Genomic DNA, 27,590 nt, shown 5'->3' with positions numbered 1-27,590 from the left:
TGAGCCTAGCTACTGTCACACTGGAAAGGGCTGAGTGTTCTGCGTGAATCATTTACCCTGACAGACATTTGTTCTCCTTAAGAAAAGTGGCTGCTTTCTCCTCTCTTTGATAAGAAATGGTCAGGCACTTCTGTCCCAGCTCCCAATTAATGGCAGCTGAAACTAGAGGTCCTGATAAACTTCTATTACCATGTCTGTGTCCATCATCATCACCATCACCACCTTCTCTGAAAGCCATAGGCTCTTTTCTAAAACAAAATCTCCTCTGAGAGTTCAAGAAAGCAAAGAACAACAACAACAAAATTTATGTCATTAGAAGCTATGGAGGATGGTTTTGAGCATGTGCAGGATGTAATTTCATTATAGTCTAGAGTTACATGGCTGTTTCTGGGATCAGGGAGTTTCTTAAACAGAATATACTGTTAGATGGCAGCATAACTGTGGTTTTCTGCTGGTATTTTGGTGCGGAGGTGGATGGCTGTTTCCTGTCATTTTTCCTTTGTTCCCCTCTCTATTCCCACTTCATTTCATGTAAATAAAAGGAAACAAAGAGTAACAAAAGCACCACCACCAACAAACACTTATGTTAAAGTTCCAAACTTGGCCTATAGAAGTCAAGGAATTCAAATTTTCTATAATTCTTAACAATTCACTTACATTGTAATTAGTATACTTTTTTCAATGCTTGTTCAACTTTTACATAAGATGCTTTAATGTGAATCACATGAAAAATATGGCCAAACGTTATGAACAGTTTAACATTTGCATTTCCTGTTCTGTGTGGGTAATTTTGTAAACCTTGGGGTTAGCCTAACAGACTAGGAGGGGGGTGAAGAGGAAGTTGGCCAGCTGGGTTTGGAAAATGCCCTTCTGGATATCTGGCATGCCCAGAGTGAAGAGATGGGTGATTTCCCAGTGGCACGGGGGACGTTTTTATTTCACGAAGAGCAGAGTTTTGCCATAAGGAGAGCATAAAGCCTCTACTCCAGACAGGGCAAAATCAGTGGTATCACCAGCAGCAGCAATCTTCCTTTGCTTAAGAAAACCAGCCTAGTGAGGGAGCAGTCTATGGGCTGGTGGAACTCAAAATCTCAGGAAGGACCTCTAAATCTAAAGAGATTTCCCAGATCCTTATCCACTTATCACAGGAGCCAAATCTCTAGTGCTGTTTCTTTGGGTATAGGGTACCTTTTAAGGTAATCAATCCTTTTATAATTCTGATGAAAACTATCGATTTTCTTAGAAAAATGCATGTGTATACGCCGAAATACACACACAGTTTTAGACAAGATTTCAAGGCTTTTATGGATTCCTTGAAGCCCATCCTTGGACCTCATAAGGAATCCAAAGACCCTATGTTAAGAACTAGGTTTGGACGTCTCTTCCTCCTGCCCTCACACCACACTACTAACTCATGCCCCCAAGTCCTCATTTAAAATGCTTTTGAAGTAGAACACATAAAGGCCCAAGGATCATAATGTAAATTAACTTATTCTTGTGTAACAAAAGACAGAAAAGGGTTGTGGTTCTTTCTTAGTCCCTCCTCCGTTACTTCACATAGTGTTTTGTATGCGATTAGTGTTGACTAAATCATGAGAGAGAAATGGAGAAGACACACGGAAGACACATATGACTATCTGAAGACATTTTATTTTATCTTATTTTATTTTTCCTGGACCAGAGTTTGGGTGTGAGAGAACAAAAGGCACCGAAATGTTTGTCAAAGATCACGATCCATACAGTTTTATGAATTTCTCCCTCAGATTCATGGGATATTTTTAGCTGGCACATTCTCCTTCCAACACTCCTGGGAATATCTGTAGGAACAAAGCATTTTTCCTGCAGTTGTACTAAGAATTTTAATTAACAGAAAACAATGCACAGCCCAAATATCAGATTTAGTGGACAGATTGCAAAAAGATGCTGATTAATCCGGCACAACCTCATTTTTCAGAATCTATTCAATTAACAGTTGCTTTTTGCTCACTTGCTTCTGTACTCAACTTCAGTTTTCCAAGAGCTACACTGTGAGTGAGTGTAGCAGACAGACAGGAAAATCCTCTTGACTCCCTCCCAGTCTCATCACTTCCTCTTCTCTCCCCTCAGTGCTGTCTCTACTTCCCTTTACTCAGGTTATAATCATTTACTGCCTCCTGGAACCCTCAAGTCATGTGGTAGCTGTTGCTTGTCTCCTGTGCTCTCTGCCCAAGGCACACACATTATTGAAGTTACAACTGCATTGTCTCCAGGAGAAAGGGAATTGATATATTTTTGTAGGAAATTGTTATTTTATTTCACTTCTTTACTTCTCAACTTCTTTGGAACTCTTAGAGCTTCTCAACCCACTCAGTCTTCCCAATGCCCTACCCAATTTTATTTCATTGTTGAATCACTGTCTTTTAAATTGTTGTATTGTTTTGTAGTACAGAAGAAATACCATCCTACTTGAAATCCAGAGATCTTAGGTTTCTACCTATAATCTGCTATTAACAAGTTGTAGAGCCTTAGGCAAATCAATTTAATTTTCTGAGCCTTCACTTCTTCATCTGTAAAATGAGGGTAACATCATATACCTTGTAGCATAATTGTAAGAGAAAAGGGAGATCACACGTTAAAGTATTAGGTTGAGCCATATAAAATTGCCAACGTTGACTGTTCTTGACCCACAAGAAGGGCAATTTCGTGTGGTTCAACCTAACATCAAATACAGACCATTGTAAATGGAGGACATTTGACAAATGTTGAATGTGAGTGAATCTGTCTCAACTGGGAGAAAAGTGTCACAATGATAATACAGGGTTGTTTTTCAGAGACCTTCCCCGATCACACTGTAAAACACATGCTTTACTCCTGAAGCACACCTTTAACAAAGTGGTATGGGGAGACAGTTCACGTCTGTTCTATATCACAATTCGCCCCTGAGGATAAAACACGAAATTTCAAGGCCACAGTGTTTTCAGGATCTCCAGAAAAGAATAACTTCAAATACAATACCTTTAAACTTTTCAACAGTCTTACCAAAGTTAGATTGTTATATAATTAATAAAAATTATGTATAGCACATGTATTAAGAGTATTGTTCCTGGAACTCTGCTTTTGGTCAAAACAATATTATTTTATTTTGTAGATGATGAAAAAGAGGTTGTAAAAGGTGAAAGCATTTAATCAGTTTATCTTTATCTATAATAAATGCTTTTATTATCTTCATATATAATTATTTTATCTGTGTTATCTTTATTATAATTATAACTTTGCTTATAATTTATTATAATACATCTCTACTACTTTATAATTTATGTTTATCATTAATTATATAACCATTTAGTATATTTAGTTACTAGCAGAGCATTTATTAGAACCTAGGTTTCTAGAATTTCATGTCTTCTTGTATTTCTTCACTCAGTTGGACACATACTTATTGAGTACCTGCTAGTTGACAGCTCTGTGCTCTTTCTGTTTAGTCCTGTGGTACAGTTTACTGGTTTGTATGCCAGTCGTGCTCTCCACCTGTGCCTGGGTTTACCCTGGAAAGGTCTATCTCTGAAGTTGTTTTTAGTCTGTGAAATTAGGTGCTTAAGCAGAGTCACCTCTAGGTTCCATTTTAGTTTTAGATACAATTCTAAGTAGAAGCAAGACAAGTAATTGCCAAATGTCACTATAATAATGATGCTGCTTTTTCATATTCCACCCAAAGAGGTGAAATAAGCATCTGTAAATGGATTGGAAACAAGATTGGTTCACTGTCTAATCAATTTTGTGGTGACACAATGAGGTACTTTGTAATCAGGTATTACATTTACATTGGATTGAAGTAAATAAGGAGGTGAAGTAGAAGATAAAAGAGCAGAAGAACAGGAACAGGAAAAAGATAGGAAAATGAAAACAGTGGGGAAATAACAATGCCCAAGTGTGCTTGCTGTCTTTATCTTTTGTCTCTGGTAGATTTAAACTGTTGAAACTATTTACGGTGCATTTTCTAAAAGGGCTTTTATTTTTGTTAGCATCCATTAGGAGGACAGTTAAAGGGAGATGAAAAGTGGGAATGCTAAAAACAAACTTACCCCTTAAAATGTGACCAGTTTTCCCATGGCTAAGCCTGCCTTTAGTATCTACATTAGGAGATGTTGGATTTGGGGAGAAATGCCACCTCCTTCATATTAGCTGGAAATGTACCCACCTCAGGTGGTCCAGAATGAAAGTTTTACGTGTCCTAGAATGGTTTTTTAAAGATTAAATCGCTGGCTTACTTTATGTCCTCAAGTGGTAACTTAATTAACTAAAATGTGAAAAATCAAGGAGGCAGGAAATGATTATATTTCATGCAGGTCCCAAAAGCAGTTAGTGCCAACTCTTCTAATGTCAGTTGGCCATCAACCAGCATTTCAGGGCCAGCTGGCACTGTGACTAGTGCCTCTATGCCATGTATCTCAAGACCCCAGAACCTTCACAGTTAATTGACACACTTCTTGAATATTCTCATTGCCAAGGGCCCCAGGCTTGTACTTTTAGAGCCTTAGACATAAACTTTACCACCTGACTACTTTTAGAGCCTTAGACATAAACTTTACCAGCATGGTTTATCCCTTGCAGGGCTGGCTTCATGGCTTTGTGACCTATGCAGTCACTGAGGGCTCTGTGCTCAGAACGGCCTTGCATTTGGTTTAATGCTCTGTGTCACCTTTGAAATTCTTAAACAAAGGATCTTGCATTTTCGTTTTGCACTAGACTCCACAGTTAGGTAGGCAGCCCTAATTTCTTATAACCATTTTTAGCCTTTTTTTGTTGTTGTTCTGTTTTAAAATTTTTATTAAAATGCTTGACTTTGTTGGGATTATTATCAAATGTCTATCCAACCTGGTACAGCAAGGGGCATGAAGGAATAAGAAGTTAACAGCATGATTTAGTGTGATTCTGTTCTGCTTCCAAAATTTCAAGCACATTCCCCTTTCTGACTATTACTTCAGGTTAACCTTTCCTAAGTTGTTTTTACTTACAGAAACAGCCCTTTGCTTTCTTCCTGATGAAATTAATAGCAATATGTGTCACATACTTTATTATGTGCCTTGTACTTCGTGTTTATCATCTCACTTAATCCTCACAACCACCATAGAATGTTGGTACTGTTTTCCCCTTTTTAACAATGAGGAAGGCAAGGCTCAGGACTTAAAGCTACCTCGGTCTGATTGTTTGTTTGCATCCCCAGAATCCTGTTACTTGAATGTCCTTTTTTATGTAAGACCAATATTTAGTTCTACTTGAGTCCTCTCTGAATGTCTCTCAACCCTGACCTCTTTCACTTTCTTTGTCTTGTCTCCTATCTTTTCTCATATTCTTGTTAATTTTTATTCCTCAGCTCTTACTCTTCCTCAACCTGGACTCTCTTTCTTACTCGCTCTCTAGTCCCATTGAAAATTCTTTTTTATTTTAAGGATTTCCTCTACATCCTTAATATTTTCACAAATAATCCCTTTGCATTCTCACCTTTTGCAATTTTATGACTCTGATATCATGTCCTAAAGAATTTTGTAGGGGCACCTGGGTGGCTCAGTCGGTTAAGTATCCACTCTTGATTTTGGTTGGAGTTATGATCTCACAGTCCTGAGATCCATCGAGCCCCACCTCAAGCTCCAGGCTGGGCATGGAGCCTGCTTAGGATTCTCTCTCTCCTTCTCCCTCTGCCTCTCCCCTACTCACACTCTCTCTCTCAAAAAATAAAAAAAGAATTATGTAAACCAGGCATCACTGCAAGAAAGGATTAACTATTTTGCGTACATTGTAGAGAATATTATTCTCCAAAGTAAATGAATCAGTTACAGCAGTTTTAGTATCATAGTCATTGCATATTGATTGATCACTCAGCCAACAAAGCAGATTAGATGACGTAGAATTAATGGCTTTCCTACATTAAACTTATAAATATTTATCAAACACCCCTGCATACTAATATTTTTTAAGAAAATGTAGTTGTTATTAGCATTAAATTATTTAAATTCATTCAACAAAGTTCCTATTGATTATATTTAAGAACATTGTATACCTGGCCTACTGACTCTCACCTAGACTGTCAATAATCTACTAACTAGCTGCCTCTTTTCTCCCTGCCCCTTTTCTATCTCACTTCCCAGGCCCTTCCAATCAGTTGTCTGTTGTTTTGTTTGTTTGTTTGTTTGTTTGTTTGTTTGTTTTGAGAGAGAGAGAGAGAGAGAGGGCACAAGTGAGCAAAGGAGCAGAGGTAGGGGTGGGGGTGGGGGTGGAGAGAATCCCATGAGGGGCAGAGAGAGAGAGAGAGAGAGAGAGAGAAAGAGGGAGAGAGAGAGAGATAGAGGCAAGGCTCACCAGAAGCAGGGCTTGAGCTCACCAGATGTGGGACTTGAACACCTGAACTGTGAGATCATGACCTGAGCCAATGTCAGATGCTTAACCGACGGTGCCTTCTGGGTGCCCACCAGTTATTTTTCTAAAATACTATCTGGTTATGTCATTCTTATGTTTAAAAACAGTGATTCACTTGGTGTCTATTTAATGAACACCTACTATGTGCCAGACATGTGATAGACACTAAGAATACAATAGAGAACAAAATAGGCAGAAGAACTTGCTGTCATGGTGATCACATTCTAAAGATAACTTCCCATTTTCTCCTTGGTAATGTTAACACTTTAGAACAACATACAGAGTTTATCATAATCTAAATGCCACTTAACTTTTCAGATCTGCCCCTCTCTGTTCTTCTACCTTACTTACCACCCTGGGGCATATTGTGCTCCATTTGGGGCAATGGTTCTTTTTCCACAGCATGCATGTTCATATAGTGCTATTTCTTCTCCCTGGGATGCCTTTCTTTCCCTTCTCTATCTTACAAATCTTAGCTCTCCTTTATTTATTTATTTTTATTGTTTTAATTTTATTTTTTATTTTTTTAAATTTACATCCAAATTAGTTAGCATATAGTGCAACAATGATTTCAGGAGTAGATTCCTTAGTTCCCCTTACCCATTTAGCCCATCCCACCTCCCACAACCCCTCCAGTAACCCTCAGTTTGTTCTCCATATTTATGAGTCTCTTCTGTTTTGTCCCCCTCCCTGTTTTTATATTATTTTTGTTTCCCTTCCCTTATGTTCATCTCTTTTGTCTCTTAAAGTCCTCATATGAGTGAAGTCTTACGATTTTTGTCTTTCTCTGACTGACTAATTTCACTTAGTATGGTAGCCTCCAGGTCCATTGCAACGTAGTTGCAAATGGCAAGATTTCATTCTTTTGGGTTGCCTAGTAATACTCCATTGTGTATATATATACCACATTTTCTTTATCCAGTCATCCATCGATAGATATTTGGGCTCTTTCCACACTTTGGCTATTGTTGATAGTGCTGCTATAAACATGGGGGTGCATGTGTCCCTTTGAAACAGCACACTTGTATCCCGTGGATAAATGCCTAGTAGTGCAATTGCTAAATCGTAGGGTAGTTCTATTTTTAGTTTTTTGAGGAACCTCCATACTGTTTTCCAGAGTGGCTGCACCAGCTTGCATTCCCATTAGCTCTCCTTTAAAGTTAAGTTCCCATGTCACACTTTCAACTTCTTTAGTAAGCCTTTCTTAACTAATCTACCTCCCTCAACGTAGTAACTATTGATTTGTAACTTCCTCTTTCCCTTTCCTTTCTTGCTTTTTGAAACTGGAGCTTGTTCTTAAGGACTAAATTTAAAGATTCACAGAAAAATAAAAGAAGTAGTGGGCAGTACTATATTATTTGAAGATTGTTTATTCTCAATCAGTTGATTAACACTGGATGATATAGAGGGGTATTAGACAAGGTCCCATCTTCTAAGAAATTTACAATGTAGTAGGGAACATACAGTTCTTTACACGAAACTATAGCAAGAAATACAAAAGAGTAAATAATGGAGTGCTAATTTTGATGCCCCTAACTCCAGGCAAGAAATTAATGACCCCATTTTACAAGTGGGGTAAGTAAGGCCCAAAGAGGTTATGTGGGCTACTCAAAGTCATGGGACCAAATAGTAATAAGACAGACCAGAACCCAGGATTTTTCCCTCCTTATACAGAACACTTTGTCCTACACTACCATCATTCAATCCATCACCAAATCCTCTTAGTTCTACTTTCAAAATATATCTTGATTCCAAACCCTTCTAACCATTTCCACTACTACTACCAAAATTCAAAACAATTTTTATTTTTCCCCAGACTATTGCAAGATCTCCTTGTTCTTCCTATAGCTTATTTTCAATAAGCAGCTAGAGGTATCCTACCATTTCTCTGCTCAAAATCCTTCAGTGTCTCTTCATCTGACTTAGAACTAAAGCCCTTAAGTTGACCTATAGGCCCAAGTTAACTGGCTCTCCTACTACTACCCTCCTACCCCCTGTGCAGTCCTCCTCCCTTGCTTACTGTTCCTTGAATATGACAGTCACGTTCTCATCTTTGGTGTTTGCATTTGCTTTTCCCTTTGTGTACAATACTCTTCCCCCAGAAATCTGCACGACTCTCATTTCTTTCAGGACTCTGCTCCAATGTCTGCTGACCAAAGTGGCCTTCCCTGGCTACTTTGCAAAAGAGCAATTTTCCCCCAGGCCAATACTCCTTGTAACTCCTTTATCCTGCTTTATTTTTTTCTTCATAACATTTATCCCCACTCTGACACATTTATTTATTTTTCCCCCCTTCTAGAATGTAAGTTCCGTGAGAACAGAGGCATTAATTCGTCTTACTCACTGGTATATCCCCAGTACCTAGAATGGTCTCTGGTACATAGTAGATCCTCAATAACAAATTGAATGAGAGAATGAAAGGATTATTGGTGAAGACTGGTGGCCTAGTCAAACTGGTTTCCAATGTGCCCGGAACATGCCTTATGTTTTCTTGACTCTTAGAATGTCTAACATTCACACCTCTGCCATTGCATCTGCTCATCCTTTGTGACCAATATTAATTCTCACATCCTCTGTAAATTTCAAATGACCTTCATCTGTCTCTAACCTCCTGTAGTTAGCATGGGGCAATTTATTTGACAATTCATCATACCTTAGTCTCTTCAATCTTTTCTTTGGAGTTCTTTGAATCTTTTAAAATTTATTTTACAAGTTTATATTATCTTCCTAGAGAGATTAGTGTTTAAAACAAGCTGTTCAAGCATGTGCTAGATGCTGATGATGCAGATGAGGTCCAAAGCCATCTGCTGGACTTCCTCTTGTTCTCTCTTACTTGGGAAAACCTATCTTTTTTTCTACTCAGGCCTTCAACTGATGGGATGAGGCCCACCTACATTATAGAAGACACTCTATTCACTCAGAGTATACCAATTTAAACGTTAATCTCATCCAAAAATACTCAACAAGTTAACACATAAAATTAACCATCAATATCTGAAAAAAGTCACCCCATTATTAAACAAGTTTGTGAAAGCCTGGATTAATTACTTTTTGTTCATTATGGTCTTCTCAGAATCTAGTTTGGACTATCAAGTTGCAGGGTGTACACCCTTTGGGACTAGTGTTCCATGCATATACTTTGGGAAAATGCTAGACTGGGGTGCCTGAGTGGCTCAGTCGGTAACTGTCCTACTTCAGCTCATGTCATGATCTCCTGGTTCGTGAGTTCGAGCCCCGCATCAGGCTCTGTGCTGACAGCTCAGAGCCTGGAGCCTGCTTCAGATTCTGTGTCTCCCTCTCTCTCTGCTCCTCCCCTACTCACACTCTGTCTCTCTCTCAAAATAAATAAATAAATAAATAAATAAATAAATAAATAAATAAACATTAAAAAAAAGAAAATGCTAGACCAAATGGTCATTAAGATTTTTTCCATTTCTAAAAGGTCAAAATACTAACTGATTGCTCAAGGCCACATGGCTGCATAGTATTAGAGCTTAGAACAAAACTTAGTTCTCTTAGAAATCCATTGCACAAGGCTATTTATTGCAGCTTTGCTTGTAATAGCAAAAGATTGAAAAGAACTTAATGGTTTATTAGGAAGGAATTGGTTAAATGAAAATCATGGTATATGCATGGTATTATATACCATATAGCTTAAAAAAGAAAGAGGACGTTTTTTTGTATACTAATATGATACAATTCCCAAAATGTATTATTTAGGTGAGAAAAAGAAAGCTAACAACAATGTATCTAGAATACTATCTTTTGTGTAAAAATGTGTGCGTAGAGAAGAAGTAAATATATGTTTTACTTAACATTATTGATAACATTTTTTTTGCCTCCTAGGGAGAGATTTGGGTCACTAGGATATAGAGGTGGGAGGGAGGCTTTTCACCATACACCCTTTGTTCCTTTTGATTTCTGAACCCTGTGAATCTAGTACTTATTTAAACAAAACTTGAATAAATGAAAAACAACTTCAAGTGATTATAGTGAAGCAGGGATGTGAAAACCACTGGTCCATATGTTGTCCTCCTAGACCAGAACCCCTTGAGCCTTCCATTCAAGTTTTATCATGCTACCTCCAGTGACTTTCCTTATGCATCCTTTGAAAAAGCTAATTATGCTCCCCTCCCTTTCACACAGGCTTATGATTCCCAAGGCAGTACCAGTACTGGTTATTCTGTGTCTCCCAGACCCAATACAACCTGGGAGGAAGGCTGTATCAGGGCAAAGAGGACCCAGGGAATGGCTAGCAGCCAAAATTCAAGGTGGGCATGCCAACATGAGCCCTGGTCTCTGGTGCCAATTCAGTGCACTCCTTCCTTGCATTTCAACCTTCTCCTCTGGAAACTTGGGATGATAGGGCCTGACTTACTTGTATCATGAAAGTTTTGAGGTTCAAATGAGACTATAGATGAAATGTGCTTGGCAAACACAATGGGTTCCATATATATGGAAATGAGAGATTTGTTGTGGAGAGTAAATTACTACAGGTACATCTATTAACATGACAGTAAAGCACCACTGTTCCTGGTGACTGCATCACCATCCCTCATAAAGGAAGCAGAAAGTGGCCACGTCTTCTTCAAGCTCTGGAATCTGAGTGTATAAGAGATATTATGGGAAAGCTGAAGCCCAGAGACACTGCTGATGCCAGGAATTACCTCCCCTGTTCAAATGAGTTCACTTGCCACCCCACTGCCAAGGTCTTTCCTGTGGCCAAGAGAGGCTATGGTGTGTAAAGGGTGACTTTAAAAAGCTGCCTTTTTAATAGGGGTGGAATAATTTTAGAATTAGAACATGGAATTATTTTCAGAGGGGTTGGAAGGAAGCCCAGTAATGAGTTGTATGACCTTGGACCAATGATTTACCCTCTCTGGGTCTCAGTTTCCAAGTCTGTAAATGAGAAGGTTCTTAGGACCATGTAGTTCTTTCCCGTTCTAAAGTGAGAAAACTACCCAGCAAAACTGGAAAAAAGAAAACAGAAACCCTAGACATTTGTGCAGTTCTTCACTCAAATTGTCATCAAATTTAAAAAATAAATTTGCAGTGAGAAAATAGTGCTGAGAACCTCTGCAGGATCAGCTCTGTCTTGTTCATTAATATATGACCATTCTTTGCCCCTCATGTGTACTTCAATTCGATCTGCCCCACGAGCAGCACTTCCTCTTTTCATTGAGACAAACAAATAAATAACCAGTCTAGTAGCCAAGAATGAAATTAGTAACAGGCAGAAAAAATTAATTTTAAAGACTCTGTGACCAAATTTTAATTGAACTCATAACTTCCCTGTTCTTAGCCCATAATGCCTCACAAGTACTCAGTGGAGTTGGCCACATCTATCTCCCAGGGAGGAAAATGCTAACAGTTGGCATCTATTGTCAGCTCTCCATTCCACCCTTAGAAAAGAACCCATTTCCTTATAAAATTTCTATTTCACTTTGGCCTGGGTTTTGTTTGTTTGTTTTCTTTATCTTTAAAATTTTTGTGTAGAAGTTTGTTCCAAGGAGACTCTTTATTGACTCTTTTTCTAAGATGAGAGGGTGATTTATTATAAATTAAAGAGCCATTCATAGGGTCCTCTGACTGTCTTATTTTATAAGTCTGAAATAGCAGCAGAAATGATTATATGAAAAATTACTGTATCCATACTCATAATTAATAAGTATTAAAATGTTTTAAAGTTTCACTTATGATATTTTTATATAAAATGAAACATCACAGATATGAAATTGAAGTCAACCTGTTCTGCTAATTAGTCTCATGAATTCCCAGGGATAACCACTTATGTAACTTTAGATTGCATGCTGCCAGACTATATTTATTTTTATATTTTTACTAAAGCCAGGAGAATCTCTAAAGTATCTATTGTTTTGCTTTATGTGCTCTAAAGATGTACATAAATTATATCATTGAAAATTATATATAATTATATAAATATGAAGTAAAAAGCCTGCTTATTCTGCAAATTGCTTTCTTTGCTCAACATGTTTTTAAGAGCTATGTGTATTATTCCATATACATTTATTTCATTTATTTTCTCTTCTGTACAGTATAATGAAAACCATTTCCTATCATAAGATCATAACGATTTATTTTTTCCTTAGATTTTTAAAGTTTTTTTAATGCTTAGGTCTAATTCCATCTTGAATATATTTTTATTTATGAATATGAATTAAAAATCTGATTTCATAATTTTCTTCATCTAGTTTCTGTGCATTTGGATAGATTAATTACCAAAGATCTTACAGGTTTGCTAGTGTTGTGAATGTTATCTTTTTAATACATTTTCTAATTAGTTGTATTTAGTATTTGAGAACACTGTAGATTTCATATGTTTGTCTTTTAAGTAGCTACTGTGATAAATTTTATCACTAGTTACCAAAATTTTTCAATGATGTCTTTTAGATTTTCTATTGCAAATAATGATACATTTGTTTTTTTCTTTCCAATAGCCGTGTGCTTTTCTTTTTAATTTTTATTTTTTGAACTAGTTAATAGACCCTTCAATACAGTGTTAAATGGTAAGGACAGTAGAAGGCATCCTTGTCTGTTCTTCACTTGAATGGGAATGACTTAATTTTCATCGTAAAGTATGTTTTCTCTGGATTTTTGGTAGACGGTCTTTATCAGGCTCAGAAGATTTAACATCCGGGTCCATTATTAGAGTGGTTTTATTTATTTTTTTTTCAAGTAATGGAAATTGCAAATTTTCTTCCACTTTTTTTTTTGATCCCCAATTGAATTTTTAAGAAAATAGTTAATAGATTTTTTCAGTACATTTTTAGATTTACAGAGCAATTGCTCATAGTAAATGGAATTCCCTATACCCTGCCCATTCCCACTTACTACTCCCCACACAGAGTTTCCTCTATTAACATCTTGCATTAGTGTGGCACTTTTTTTTTATGGTTAATGAATCAATATTGACACATTATTCTTAACTGCAGTCCATAATTTAAAATAAAACTCACTCTTTATAAAGTTCTATGGGTTTTGACAAATGCGTAAAGACACAGATCCACCATTACAGTTTCATATGGAACAGTTTTAATGCCGTAATAATCCTCCAGGTTCCACGTGTGCATTCCTCCACTCCCTCCCACTGAATCTCTGGCAGTTGTTGCTCTTTTAACTGCTTCTGTTTTTTGCCTTTTCCAGAAATGTCATGTACTTGGAGTCATACAGTATGTAGCCATTTCAGACTGGCTTCTTTCACTTGACAATATGCATTTAAGATTCTTCCATGCCTTTTCTTGGCTTGGTTGCTCATTTCTTTTTGTCACTGAATACTATTCCTATTCCACTATATGGATGTACCACAGTTTGGTTATCCATTCATTTATGGAAAGACATCTTGGTTGCTTCCAGTTTTTGGTGATTATGAATAGGCTGCTATAAACCTTTGTGTATAACTTTTGTTCTGTTTTGTTTTTATCTTTTATTTTCTTTTGTTTTAATTTTTCAAATGTTTGTTTATTTTTGAAGGAGAGAGAGACAGAATGTGAGCAGGGGAGGAGGCAGAGAGAGTGGGAGACACAGAATCCAAAGCAGTCTCCAGGCTCTGAGCTGTCAGCACAGAGCTCAATGCAGGGCTCGATCCTACCAGACTTGAGATCACAACCTGAGCTGAAGTCAGATTCTTAACTGACTAAGCCACCGAGATGCTCCTGTTTTAATTTTTTAATTATTATTTATTTTTATTTTTTAATTTACATCCAAGTTAGTTAGAATATAGTGCAATACTGATTTCAGGAGTACAGTCCAGCGATTCATCCCCAATGTATAACACCCAGTGCTCTTCCTAACATGTGTCTTCCTCAATGCCCCTTACCCACTTAGCCCATCCCATCACCCACAACCCCTCCAGCAACCCTGAGTTTGTTCTCTATATTTAAGAGTCTGTTATGTTTCATCCCCCTCCCTATTTTTATATTATTTTGTCTTCCCTTTCCCTACGTTCATCAGTTTTGTATCTTAAATTCCACATATGAGTGAAGTCATATATTGTCTTTCTCTGACAAATTTCACTTAGCATAATACCCTCTACTTCTATCCACATCATTGCAAATGGCAATATTTCATTATTTTTGAATGCTGAGTAATACTCCATTGTACACACATACACACACACACACACACACACACACACACATCCTCTTTATCCATTCATCTGTCAATGGACATTTGGGCTCTTTCCATACTTTGGCTATAGTTGATAGTGCTGCTATAAACATTGGGGTACATGTGTCCTTTTGAAACAGTACACCTATATACTTTGGCTAAATACATAGTAGTGCAGTTGTTGGGTTGTAGGGTAGCTCAATTTTAATCTTTTGAGGAACCTCCATATTGTTTTCCAGAGTGGCTGCACCAGTTTGCATTCCCACCAGTAGTGCAAAAGAGTTCCCCTTTCTTCACATCCTCACCAACATCTGTTGTTGCCTGAGTTATGAATGTTAGCCATTCTGACTATTGTGAGGTGGTATCTCATTGTGGTTTTCATATATATTTCCCTAATGATGAGTGGTGTTAAGCATTTTTTCATGTGTCTGTTAGCCATCTAGATGTCTTCTTTGGAGAAGTGTCTGTTCATGTCTTTTGCCCAATTCTTCACTGGATTATTTGTTTTATGGGTGTTGAGTTCAATAAGTTCTTTACATATCTAGGATACTAACCCTTTATCTGATTTGTCATCTGCAAATATCTTCTCCCATTCTGTTGGTTACCTTTCAGTTTTGTTGATTGTTTCCTTCCCCGTGCAGAAGGTTTTTATGTTTATGAGGTCCCAATAGTTCATTTTTGGTTTTGTTTCCCTTGCCTCTGGAGACATGTTGAGTAAGAAGTTGCTGCGGTCAAGGTCAAAGAGGTTTTTGCCTTCTTTCTTCTCTAGGATTTTGATGGCCTCCTGATTTACATTTAGGTCTTTTATCTATTTTGAGTTTATTTTTGTATGTGGTGTAAGAAAGTGGTCCAGGTTCATTTTTCTGCATGTTGCTGTCCAGTTTTCCCAACACTATTTTCTGAAGAGACTGTCTTTATTCCACTGGATAGTCTTTCCTGCTTTCTCAAAGATTAGTTGGGCATATATTTGTGGGTCCATTTCTGGATTCTCTATTCTGTTCCATTGATCTGAGTGTCTGTTTTTGTGCCAGTACCATACTGTCTTGATGACTACAGCTTTGTAATACATCTTGAAGTCTGGGAGTGTGATGCCTCCAGCTTTGGTTTTCTTTTCATGATTGCTTTGGCTCTTTGGGGTCTTTTGTGGTTCCATACAAATTTTAGGATTATGTGCTCTGTGTGAAGAATGATGGTGTTATTTTAATAGGGATTGCATTGAATATGTATATTGATTTGGGTATTAGACATTTTCACAATATTTGTTCTTCCAATCCATGAGCATGGAATATTTTTCCTTTTGTGTGTGTGTGTGTGTGTGTGTGTGTGTGTGTGTGTGTGCGCGCGCGCTTTGATTTCTTTTATAAGCTTTCTATAGTTTCCACTGTATAGCTTTTTCACCTGGTTAGGTTTATTCCTAGGTATTTTATGGTTTTTGGTGCAATTGTAAATGAGATCAATTCCTTGATTTCTCTTTCTGTTGCATCATTATTGGTGTATAGAAATGCAACCAGTTTCTATGCATTGATTTTAAATCCTGCAGTTGGATTTAAATGGATCACTTCTAGCAGTTTTTTTGTGGAATCTTTTGGATTTTCCACATAGAGTATCATGTTGTCTGTGAAGAGTGAAAGTTTGACTTCCTCCTTGGAGACTTGGATGCCTTTTATTCCTTTGTGTTTTCTGATTGCCGAGGCTAGGACTTCCAGTACTATGTTGAACAACAGTGGCAAGAGTGGACATCCCTGTCGTGTTCCTGACCTTAGGGGGAAAGCTCTCAGTATTTCCCCATTGAGGATGATATTGGTGATGGGTCTCTCATATATGGCTTTTATGAACTTGAGGTATGGTCCTTCTATCCCTACTTTCTTGAGGGTTTTTTATCAAGAAAGGATGCTGTATTTTGTCAAATGCTTTCTCTGAAACTATTGAGAGGATCATGTGGTTCTTGTCCTTTCTTTTATTAATGTAATGTATCACATTGATTGATTTGTGGATATTGAACCAGCCTGAATCCCAGGTATAAGTCCCATTTATAAATCTTTTTATTGTTGGATCCAGTTGGCTAATATCTTGTTGAGGATTTTTGCATCCATGTTCATCAAGGAAATTGGTCTATAGTTCTCCTTTTTATTGGGGCCTTTGGTTTTGGAATCAAGGTAATGTTGGCCTCATAGAATGAGTTCAGAAGTTTTTCTTCCATTTCTGTTTTTTGGAACAGCTTCAAAAGAATAGGTATTAACTATTCTTTAAATGTTTGATAGACTTCCCCTGGAAAGCCATCCAGCCCTGGACTCATGGTTTTTGGGAGATTTTTGATTACTAATTCAATTTCTTTACTGGTTATGGGTCTGTTCAAATTTTCTATTTGTTCCTGTTTAAGTTTTGGTAGTTTATATGTTTCTAGGAATTTGTCCATTTCTTGCAGATTGCCCAATTTATTGGCATATAATTGCTCATAATATTCTCTTATTATTGTTTGTATTTCTGCAGTGTTGGTTGTGATCTCTCCTCTTTCATTCTTGATTTTATTTATTTGGGTCTTTTTCTTTTTGGTCAAACTGGCTAGGGAGTTATCAATTTTGTTAATTATTTCAAAGAACAAGCTCCTGGTTTCATTGATTTGTTCTACTGCTTTTTTGTTCTGTTTTGTTTTGTTTTGTTTTGTTTCAATAGCATTGATTTCTGCCTTAATCTTTATTTTTTCCCATCTTCTGCTGGTTTGGGGTTTTTTGTTGTTCTTTTTCCAGCTCTTAAAGTGTAAGTTTAGGTTATCTGAGACCTTTCTTCCTTTTCTAGGAAGGCCTGGATTGCTATGTACTTCCCTCTTATGACCACCTTGCTGCATCCCAGAGGTTTCAGGCCATGGTGTTATCATTTTCATTGACTTCTATGTACTTTTTAATTTCCTCTTTAACTTCTTGGTTAACCCATTCATTCTTCAGTAGGATGTTCTTTAATCTCCAAGTATTTGTTGTCCTTCCAAAATTTTTTTGTGGTTGATTTCGAGTTACAGTGTTGTGGTCTGAAAATATGCACGGTATGATCTAGATCTTTTTGTATTTGTTGGGGGCTGATTTGTGTCCCTGTATGTGATATCTTCTGGAGAACATTCCATGTGCACTTGAGAAGAATGTGTATTCCTCTGCTTTAGGATAAAATGTTCTGAATATATCTGTTAAGTCCATCCCGTCCAGTGTGTCATTCAAAGCTGTTGTTTCCTTGTTCATTTTCTGCTTAGATGATCTGTCCATTGTTGTAAGCGGGGTGTTGAAGTCCCCTACTATTATGTTATTATTGTCAATGAGTTTCTTTGTTTGTGATTAATTGATTTATATATTTGGGTTCTTTTATGTTGGGGGCATAAATGTTGACAACTGTTATATCTTCTTGGTGGATAGACCCCTTAATTATGATATAAAGCCCTTTATCTCTTGTTACAGTCTTTATTTTAACATCTGAATTGTCTCATATAAGTATGTCTACTCTGGCTTTCTTTTGTTGACCATCAGCATGATAGATTTTTCTCCATCCCTTTACTGTCAATCTGAAGGTATCTTTATGTCTAAAATGGGTCTCTTGTAAACAGCATATAGATAGATAAGATGTTTTATTATCCATTCTGTTTGCTTATGTCTTTTGATTGGAGCGTTTAGCCCACTGACATTTAGAGTGAGTACTGAAAGATATGAACTTACTACCATTGTGTTGACTGTAGAGTTGCAGTTTCTGGTGGTGTTCTCTGGTCCTTTCTAGTCTTTGTTGTTTTTGGTATTTTTTGCTTTGTTTCATCTTTTCTCCCTTCATAGAGTCCCCCTTACAATTTCTTGCAAGGCTGGTTTAGTGGTTACAAACTCCTTTAGTTTTTCTTTGTCTGAGAAACTCTATCTCTCCTTCTATTTTGAGTGACAGCCTTGCTGGATAAAGAATTCTTGGCTGCATATTTTTCCAATTCAGCATGTTGAATATATCCTGCCACTCCTTTCTGGCCTGCCAAGTCCTTGTGGATAGATCTGTTGTGAACCTGATCAGTCTTCCCTTATAGGTTAAGTACTTTTTTTCCCTTGCTGCTTTCATAATTTTTTCCTTGTCTATGTACTTTTTGAATTTGACTATCATATGTCCCATTGATGGTCGGTTTTTGTTGAATCTAATGGGAGTTATATGTGCTTCCTGGATTTTGGTGCCTGTGTCTTTCCCCAGGTTACAAAATTTCTACTATGATTTGCTCCCATAAACCTTCTACCCCCTTTTCTCTTTCTTCATATTCTGGGACCCCTTTGATTTGAATGTTGTTCCCTTTCAATGAGTTGAGTTCTCTAATTCTTATATCATGCTCTTTTGACTGAGTTTCTGTCTGTTTTTTTTTTTTTTTCTGTTTCATCATTCTCCGTAAGTTTGTCCTCTGTATCCCTAATTTGCTGCTCTGCTTCATCCATCCTTGCTGCCATGGTACCATTTGAGATTGCACCTCAGTTATAACATTTTTAATTTCATCCTGACCAGATTTTACTTTTTTTATCTACACAGAAAGAGATTCCATGCTTTTTTCAACCCCAGCTAGTATTCTTATTATTGTGATTCTAAATTCTGGTTCAAACATCTTGCTTATATCTGTGTTGATTAAGTCCCTAGCTGTCATTTCTTCCTGTTCTTTCTTTTGTGGTGAATTCCTTCATTTCATCACTTTGGGGGAAGTAAAAGAATTAATAAAGTAAAAAAATTATATTAAAAAAATTAAAAACAACACACAAAAAAACAAATGAAGCTAGATCCTAGGTGTGTTTTGGTCTGGTTGTTGAAAGAAGCTTGATAGAAGAGAGAAGAAAGGGAAAGAAAAGAAAAGAAAAAAGAAAAGAAAAGAAAAGAAAGGAAAAGATAAGATAAGGAAAACATTCGAATATTTTTAAATGTATACAATAATATAGAATAAAATAAAATGAAGTATGTAAAATATACTAAAAACTTTACAAAAATATAGTAGACAAAAGTAAAAAAAATCTTTTTTATACAAACAGAAAATAAAAATAAATTTTTTAATCTTTCTGTATCCAAGAATAAGAAAAGAAAAAACATGAATAGATGAACCATCGAACAGAATGAAATCTGAACAAAATTACATCCAGTTTCCCCTAGAAGTCAAACGTGAAGCACTTTATAGTCCATACACTAAGCAGTGGGAGAGACTTGTGGTCGTCCTCTAGGGCTTGGTTTGTGCCTTGGACAGGACTTGGTGTAATGACTCTGTTCTCCACTAGGTGGAGCTGCTTAGCTTACTGGGGTGGTTCAGCTACCATGTGGCATGCCTACCAGTGTAGGCACATCTGCAGGGGAGGTGAAAATGGCATCACATAGCTTCCTAGTCTCTAGCATCACAACACACCAGCAACCAAGCACCCCTCTTTATCTCCAGCTTCCATCCACTCCCAGCTTCTACACTGTCCACAACCAAGTCGTCAGTCTGCCATGTGGGCACCTCCTTCCCAAATTTTATCTCAAATGGGGCTGTTTCCAAACCCCTCATTTCTGAGGGCCCTGTGGCTTAAACCCACTCTGACCCTCTGGGAGAGGGTCTCAGCAAGCAATGGCCAGGTGCCGGCCCGCCCCCCAGAACACTTATGCCACCATGCCACTGCAGAGACCAAAAGACTGCACCTGGGTGGTAGCCCACCTCTGAAAAATTTCCCATGACCATGTAGCAGCAGCATTTCAGGGATTATGGTAAATCACAACACACATCTGGAGCCAGGCTTCACCACCCCCTGATGTCTTTGTTCCAACACCAGCAAAAGTGGCTGTAATTTGGGGTCCCCTGGGACCTTTGCCTATGGGTAGGCTGCATGGGCTCTAACACATGTCCTCCCGGTAGGGGAACTGCCTCTCCCGGTGTGGCCCAACGACCACTCAGACCTTCCTCTCTGCTCCTGGGGATTTGCCCTTCCCGCTTCCCATCAGAGCACCACAAGGTATTGAGCTGTGGAGTTTCTGACTCTGCACTCTTCTGTTTATAGAGTCCTAATGGTAATGAAACTTTCTCCTTTCTCCTTTCTCCCTTTCTTGTTCAGTTCCTTGCACATGTTTCCACTCTTTCTTTCTCTCCAGCTGCTTTCAGGGGGAGTGCTTTCCCTGTACACTCCCCACTGTCTCTGTCTTCTCTCTGCAAGCAAAAACAGCTCCCCACCCTCCATGGCTTCTCTCTCCCCCAGTTCACCTCTCTGATCTGCATACCTGCAGAGTTCTGTGGCTCAAGTGATGCATATTGTTGTGTTAGTCCTCAGATCAATTTTCTAGGTGTGCAAAATGGTTTGGTGCTGATCTAGCTGCATTTCAGGGATGAGAGAAGCAGAGAATTTCCATACTGCTCCACCATCTTGGCCCCTCCCTCATTTCTCTGTATGTCCAATTTATTTTCTGTATCTATCAAGATGATCCTGTGGTTTTACTCCCTTAATATGTTAAGATAGTATATTGTATGGACAGTTTTTGATATTGAACTATGCTTTTATTTATAGGATGAACCCTATCTATACTGGAGTGTTTTTTTAATATATTGCTGTATTCTCTGTGTTTATATATTTTTTTAATGTTTATTAATTTATATTAAGAGAGAGAATGTGTGACCAGGGGAGGGACAGAGAGAGAGAGAGAGGGAGAGAGAATCCTAAGCAGGCTCCGATCTGTCAGCACAGAACCCGACATGGGGCTCTAACCCATGAACCATGAGATCATGACCTGAGCTGAAACCAAGAGTTGGACACTTAACCAACTGAGTTACCAAGGCATCCCCTCTGTGTGTTAATATTTTATTTAAAATTTTGTTTCCATATTCATAAGCTAAATGATCCTGTAATTTTGTTTTCTTTTACTGTTGTTTACTGCCTTCAGAATCAGGGTTCTAGCATTCTAAAATGGTTTGAGTAGTTTTCCTTTTTTGTCTATCCTTTGCAGAAATGTATTTAATATAGGGATTATTTTTTCTTTAAGTATTTTGTTAACTTGTTTATTGAGAGCTTCTAATCTGGCCATGATGAAGTAGTTTGTATTGGACTGACCCTCCTACTAAAAACAACTCTAAAAGTTGATCAAATAATAAAATAATCTTTTGAAGGCACTGGACTATAACCAACACAGGGAGACTTGATGGGCTGGTATCCTTAAAAGAAGGAAAATTCATGAAGTGAACCCCCTAGAATTTTTCCTAAAAATATTTCCATATTACAGCCTAGGGAAATAGAGTTTAAGCAGCAACAGCATTCTTATTAGGCTGGGAATTCAGAGTTAGAATTTGGGGCCATTGGAGTGGCTGGGTATTAAAGGGCAAAATTCCAGAGAAGAGCAAAACACAGAGAAGGAGCCAAAAAATGTGACAAAATTTCCACAAGTCATGGGCCACTTCTTCGGCTGCATGTACAAGTATACATGTACCCCTAGAAACCAAGCAAAAACCAACACCTGAGAGGCTAATGTGCTGCACAAAGATTTCAGCAACCACAGGGTGATAAAGAAACCAATTGGAGCCCAAGTCCTGTCAATGTGTAGTGGCTTTAATAAAGTCCCCTCATTTTTAGCTGTGGCTCTACAAGGCTTATACCTTAGAAGTAATGACTATGCCGGGGTGCCTGGGTGGTTTAGTCGGTTAAGCGTCCAACTTCGGCTCAGGTCGTGATCTCATGCTCTGTGAGTTTGAGGCCTGCATCGGGCTCTGTGCTGACAGCTCAGAGCCTGGAGCCTGCTTCCAATTCTGTCTCTCTCTCTCTCTCTCTGCTCCTCCCCCGCTCACACTCTGTCTCCCTTTCCTTCAAAAATAAATAAACATTTAAAAAATTAAAAAAAAAGAAGTAATGACTATGCCTTAGAAGTAAGGACAGTGTCATAGAGTAAGGCAAATGTGAAATAGACCAAACCTACTAAATAAAGCCTTAAACCAAGCTTCAACAGAATCAAGGTAATCTGCTGGTATTCTATATCCTTTCCAGAAGAAAACATAACTGTCTTTGGAGAATGGAAAATCATCCATACCCTTAAAATTTTTTCATTTGTAACATCCAAGATCCATTTGAAAATTATAGGCATGCTAAAAAATAGAACTAAATTGTATGTACACACTCAGGTGAGCTTGGAATTTAAGTTACCAGACAAGGAACTTTAAATAACTCTGATCAGTATGTTCAGGAAAATGTGAATGAAAGATGAAAAGTAGAGAATTTTAAAAGAGAACTGAAATCTGTTTTACAAAAATCAAATGCACGGTCTAGAAGTGCAAACATATCTGAAATTAAGAACCCTCTAGAGGTGTTTACCAGCAGACAGGTTATAGCAAAAACAAAAACCAAAACCATACGATTAATGAACTTGTGGCCAGATTAATAGGAAATATAACCAAAATGAAGCACAGGGGGAAAAAAAGAATGGTGAAAAATGAGTGCATGGAACAGGAGGGATACAGTCAACTTTTACTATACCTAGAATTAGAGTATCAGAAAAAGAGGAGAGAATATAACAGAAGCAAGTTTTGAAGACAATGACCAAGAAAATGTCACAAATTCAAGAAGCTCACATCTTCAAAAAGTTAACCATAGAATTACCCTATGACTCAGCAGTTCCATTCCTAGTTATATACCGCAATGAATTTAAAACAGGTATTCTTCAAACTGTAGACAAGTGTTCTTAAAAACAAATACTTGTATGGAAATGTTTATAGCAACACTATTGACAATAGCCGTAAGGTGGAAGCAGTCCAAATGGGCATGAATGGATGAATTGTGTAAACAAAATGTGGTATACCTGTTTGATGGAATAAGTACCTGATACATGACACAACATGGATGAACTTTGAAAACATTATGCTGAGTAAAAGGAGCCAATCACAATGGATCACATATTGTATGGCTCCATTTATATGGAATGCCAAGAATAGGCAAACCCCTGGGGACAGAAAGATTAGTGGTTTCTAGGGGCTGGGGAGAGGGAGGAATGGGAAGTGACTGTTTAATGCATATGGGGTTTCCTATTGGGGTGAAAATGTTTTGGAACTAAATAGCAATGATGGTTGCACAACATTATGAATGTACTAAATGCCAACGAATTATAAACTGTAAAATGGCTAATTTTATGTTATGCAATTTTGCCTCAATTGAAAAACATTTAGAGAAGAAGCTTATTAAGTTACAATAAGGATTCATTCATACAAAGAAAATCACACCTGAATAAATAATAGTTATACTGCTAGAAAGTAAAATTAAGTTTTTACTTACATTTTTACATTACTTAACATAATGTTTTCAAAGTTCATCCATGTTGTGTCATGTATCAGAACTTATTCCATCAAACAGGTATACCACATTTTGTTTACACAATTCATCCATTCATGAATATTTGGACTGCTTCCAATTTATGTCTATTGTCAATAGTATTGTTATTGAAACAAAAGTCATTTTATTATCTTCTAGTTTCTATAGTTTTTATTGGTAAGTCAAATGTGGTAATATGATCACTTTTTTGGAGGTAAAGTCTATTTTTTATTTGGCTGCTTTTAATATTTTTGCTTGATCCATACCTCACACCATGAACAGAAAATATTAATTCAAGAGAGATCACAGGCCTACATGTGAAGGATAAAACAATAACACTTCAGAAGAAAATAGTATATGCTCATGACCTTGAAGTAGGCAAAGATGTCTTAAGTAGGACATAAAAATCATTAACCCAGGAAAAAAGATTGAATAACTGGACTTCATATCAGTCAACAATGTTCATTAAATTAAAAAAAAGAAAGACGCCATACAAGAGTGGAAAGACAAGTCACAAACTGAGAGAAGTTATTGGCCATGTAAATATAACAAAAGGTTTGCATGGAGAATATATAAGACATTCCTCCTAGTCAATAAGAAAAGAGAGTGAATTTGATCTTTAAAAAAAGCAGAAGACATGAACAAGTGCTTCACAAAATTCCCTGTTTCAGGTATGGAGCAACCCTCTGAGATTTCTGGTATAAGATGTGGCCCCCAGTTCCTGCCCCTGTGGCCAATGCCTGATCCAGGTTCTCTTGATTCTATTCAATTACCATTCTGATTTTGAGTCCTTATTTACTGCTACTATTTGGGACTTTCCTCTCATTTCAAGTTTAGCTAATAGTCTTTGTTTTATTTGTACAGCATCTTTACATATTTAAGATCAGAGCAGGGATTCCTAGCATACACTCAGTCATGTGCAATTACTTAGAAGCCCAAATTACATTTTTATGAAGTCAGTTTAGATTACAGTGAGTGATATCGCCTTGAATTGTTTCTAGATTCAATACTTTATATTACTATAAATTATAGTGCACACAGTAGATTAGAAGAGTTCACAGAAAAGAAAGCTATTTAGAGCAGGAAGAGTGAAATAAAGAAATATGGGGGGTTATACAGCTACTGGAAACGAGTGTCGGAAGGCCAAGTGTATTTTGAGCACCTTCTTTGCTGCTTGATCTTACTTTGAACACTTGCTGTTTGTCACTAGGGACCAGGTGGGCTTTTGTTTGTTTTATATAGGCAAAGTATCTAATAATTTATCATGCTCCACTGATTTGCAAAGTTTGGATCTACTCACAAATCATATTACCTGGGATGATGGTTAAAATGTAGATTCAGGGACTTTGCCCAAGGTCACAGAATCTACATTTAGCATACTTTGTGTGATGATGATTCATATACTTATGTATGAAAATCATTACAGATAGGTACCAGAGCTTGGTATGTTAACCCTACTAATGGTGATTGTAAATCAACTGTGGGAAACCTGGCTGATAATGTTTAGTCCAAGAGGATAACTGGTAGTTTTCTAGTGTTAGAGAATTTTAATTGTTTGGGGTGGCAGGGACTAGCAGCCTATGACCTGCAGGACAAATCCAGCCCATCATGGGTTTTTGTATAGCCAGTGAGCCTTACAAAGTGCTATTTGCATTTATAAATACTTTTAAAAAATCAGAAGAAGAAGAAGAATACTTTGTGATGTGAACATTCTATGAAATTCAGATCCTAGTGTCCATCAGTAAAGTTTTATTGGAACACACTTATGCCTATCAAGTTATGAATTGTCTATAGCTGCTTTTGCATTACCAAATAAGAGTTGAGAAGTGGCAACAAAAATAGCCCCAAGGCCTAAAACACTTATTACCTACCTTTTTACAGAAAAAATTTGCAGGCCCCTTGGCAAAGCTATAGGCCTTCATGTACTATGTAGGCCTGTCAATCTCCCCATAATCCTAAATCAGCCTCCACTTCTCTATCAACATCTAACCCTCTCCCCTCCTGCAACACTCCACACACACCCTGACAGAATGTCCTGCAGTGAATCTCTGGACTGCCTTCTTCATTGTGAAAGGAGAAAACAAAACTGCCCTGTTCTCATTCAGAAAGATCCCTTAAGTTCACTTACCTGTGAAGTATTCTGTGATCTTTGGAGAAAAAATGTTCTGGAAGGATCTGATTATATTAATTCAATTCCTACCAACTCTTGGGACCACTTATGAGAGCCAGCTCTAGCCCCAGGAAAACATAAAAATGTCTAAAAATTCTTAGAAGGGGAAATCCATTTACAACAAACTAAAGGTTAATAGATTCATGATTCAACCTCAAACTATATTATATCAAATAAAACATTTGACCTGACAAAGAATAGAGTGCTTTTAAAGTTGCTAGGAGAATAGGACTTCCTGAATTATTTGATAAAATTAAAGATGGGTTTTGGAGAAAAGAAATAAAGCAGAAAATAAGACTAAAGGGCTTTGCTTTGCTTTGTATATATAGAGGACTAAATACATAGTTTATAAATTATTGAGTGTCTTTTCTTTTCTCACAGCTTCCTTCAGTCTTCTGGTCACTTTTCTGTCTAAATAGAAACATGAAAAAATAAATAATTGAGGAAATAAGAATAAATAGAAAATTTAGAAGAATAATAAATCAGTGGGAAAGATTAACATTCTAAAATATGTATCAGCTGGTTTTATTCTCTTGTTAGTGATAGGCTACAAATTTGGTTCTGTGCTTCTAAGTAGGTAACCAAAGCAAAGTAGAAAACAAAACATAGTAGTCATAAGTCAAAAACTAAACTAATTTTTCATGAGGAACATCATTTTCCTGTTACTAAGCCTTGAGATAAATTTTTCTGGTAGGTCCTTATAAAAAGTCTATCATGTGGTGATATGGATACTGTTTTACACACACACACTAGACACTTTTTGTCTATCCTATTCTTTCAAAGGCATGGATGCAAAACCCACATTAAGGAAAAACCATAGCATAGGGACTGAGGCAGTGCAAAACAACAGTAATTTCTCAATCTCATCCATAAATGAGAGTGTGAAAAATCAAACCCAAATAGAAAACTTACATGAGACCTTTGGGCAAGTCATTTTCTTTTGATTTGCTCATATGTTGGATATATCCCTGTATACATTTTTTGGACAATATTGTATGAAAATACAATTGCATTAATATTAACTGAAATAGGATTCTCATATGTTTTGAGGGGACCCCAGTGTTATTCCACTCTTTGTCAAAGAGGAGTCGTTGATCCTTGAATCTGGAAAGGGACTTAGAAATAATTTTGATCAAAATGGCAAATATGTGGCTTCATTCCCATGGCAGACATGACTAATTGATCACATTAATACACTGATTCACAATACAAGGTAGAGGGAAGGCTATTTCTCAACACCACCGTTAATGCTAGTACTGCCAAAAGATCAGTGCTGGCCTATAAAATAAGGATATTTTTAGTGGACTTCTGGTTTTAGCCCCAGCATGGAAAGAGCTTAGAAGTTTTTATTTTCATTCAACAAGAAAAAGCTGAACAATTCGAAAATGAATGACTTTTCTTGGACCCGTCAGAGAATTAAGATTGTAGGGCAAACCACCACCCTGAAAATCTGAAAAACTAGGTGAATCCAGGGAATCACCAAAATTTGCTTACCTGGAACAGAAAATGCTGAAGCCACAAACCTGTAGGAACACTTTAGTGGTAATTTTGATGAATTGTTAGAGACTTAGTGTAGACTAGCTTGAGAGTGGAGGCTATAGTCTCAGCACCTC

At 37.2% G+C, this 27,590-nt stretch overlaps 1 protein-coding gene and 1 long non-coding RNA gene across 3 annotated transcripts in view; one reads left to right on the top strand and one right to left on the bottom strand.

Moving 5' to 3' along the window:
* The window catches only part of HPSE2 (heparanase 2 (inactive)), a 677,801-nt gene that overhangs the window by 475,783 nt on the left and 174,428 nt on the right, over positions 1-27,590 (top strand). The window lies entirely within an intron of this gene.
* Positions 1,623-27,590, bottom strand: LOC109272748 (uncharacterized). Its single transcript, XR_002082587.2, has 2 exons — positions 27,472-27,590; positions 1,623-1,817 (listed from the first exon to the last, which is right to left on the bottom strand). It is a non-coding gene; the product is annotated as an uncharacterized LOC109272748 (long non-coding RNA).

The sequence above is a fragment of the Panthera pardus genome, unplaced genomic scaffold (genome assembly GCF_024362965.1).
Source record: "Panthera pardus isolate Hobbes unplaced genomic scaffold, ASM2436296v1 HiC_scaffold_22, whole genome shotgun sequence".
NCBI classification, from domain to species: Eukaryota; Metazoa; Chordata; class Mammalia; order Carnivora; family Felidae; genus Panthera; species Panthera pardus.
The sequence above is the reverse complement of the archived record's forward strand: the minus strand, read 5'-3'. Positions and strand labels throughout refer to the sequence as shown.